Genomic DNA, 1882 nt, shown 5'->3' with positions numbered 1-1882 from the left:
ACCTTAGTAGAGCTAAATACAGTACTTGGATCATAGTAGTATAAAGCCATCAAACATTATCTTAGTATAAATCAATCAAATACTATGCTACCAGAAAGCAATCAATTGTCCCTTCATTGTAGTCATGCATAAGCAAACCACAAACACACATATTAACAAAACTGGAAGTCCTAGAAACACATGGTGATTAAGTATACAAACTTACTCCACTACAAATTCAGAAGCAAAATAAGATCAAACAATGACCTTTGGGTGAAATAGAGTAGTGAAGAAGAACACCAGCCAAAATTGACATAAAGAGGGAAATGAACTGCACAAGGCAATAGTCTTATTCCAGCTTTCCTAAAACCAATACATATATATCACTGCTCACATACTCTTACAAATATCATTACTTTAAACCTCTAATAAATCACTCATATAGGACTTTAGTTATCAAATAAAAATTTTGAATTACAAGTTACAGAAATTTTTCCCAAAACCTTCTACACAAATGCTGAGTGTAAAATCTTTTGCACAAAGAATGAGTGTAAAATCTTTCATAAACAATTGTTATCCTGACATAGCCAGATCGAGAGTGCATGAAATGCTTTTCGAGGCTGATTCCACCATTGGCCAAGCCCCCCGCAATTATGTTACTGAATGTAACAATGCTAGGTGAGAAAGTCCATGTTCTTTTGAATAAATCTTAAACTATTTTCAAAGTACTTAACAATAGCCATCATAGAACAAAGAAATAATCACTGCAGCAAGGTAAAGCAAACACAAACAAAAAATGACATCTCTGTCCCAACGTGAAAATGTTTCAATTTCCTAATGTTTTTCAGAGTGTAGGATTTCTATAGAACCATAAGCAGAAGCAAAGAACTTACATGCTCTTAATATCAGGATTTCCTCCATTTGTTTCCCCTTCACCTATTACATCCCTACCATTAGAAAAACAAACACAGATATAACAATGCAACACGAATTACGTTACACAAAATAAGAACAATGAAGCCTAACCAAGGGAAGCAAGAACTGATTATTTATCTCAAGTTCCCATAACTAAATCATTTTCATTTTCGATGAGCATGAAATTTGCAATACCTCAATTGTCATATACATGAAGTCCACACTGCTAATTGAATACAACTCCAAATTCTCACACCATATGCAATAAAATCAATAAATTCATATAAATTTTCAATGCTAATTAGAATACAAATTCACTCCTTCAAACTTTCTGAGCAACAAAACAATCAATTATATATAATTATAACATAGAGATAGATTTGTGTATATCGAAACTCTACACTTTCGATAGATTTGGATTACCTCCTTTGGTAATGCAAAGGCCAAACTGGAGCACAATTCTACAGAGGTCGCAGCCGATGCTGGGCCTCGTCGAGGCAATTGACCTTGACAATGATCGGATGGCCGGGATTCTTGCCTTGCTGAACTATAGTGACGTTGTCGCTGGGAATGCCTTTAAAAGAGAATCAAGAACCATCGGAGGAGGGACGGAATCAAGCAATTTTGGGACTGAATCAGGCGTATCCCTTGTCGAATCCGAAGAGAAAGTCGGGGTTGATGGAGGAGGCAAAGGCAGGAGCAGTGGGAGAAAAGCCTTCCGGTGACTGGATCTGAACGAAATTTGAGGCGTCGACGAGGAGGAAGAGGAAGAGGCGGAGGCACAGTAGAGTTCGGTGCTGAGGGAGGAGAGCTGTAGGTGCTCGAGGTTTTTGCAAAGGAAGGAGAGCTTGTGTGACGATTAAAGTTTCAACTTTTTGAGATTGGCTTTTTCTTCTACAAGGAGGGAAGTTTAAGTTTTCAGCCTTTTTGGCGCACAGCAATTGCAGACAACAGCACACCCTTTTTTTTTTTAAATCAAAAAGTAAGA

This window comes from Rosa chinensis, chromosome 4 (assembly GCF_002994745.2).
Source record: "Rosa chinensis cultivar Old Blush chromosome 4, RchiOBHm-V2, whole genome shotgun sequence".
Classification (NCBI taxonomy): domain Eukaryota; kingdom Viridiplantae; phylum Streptophyta; class Magnoliopsida; order Rosales; family Rosaceae; genus Rosa; species Rosa chinensis.
The sequence above is the reverse complement of the archived record's forward strand: the minus strand, read 5'-3'. Positions refer to the sequence as shown.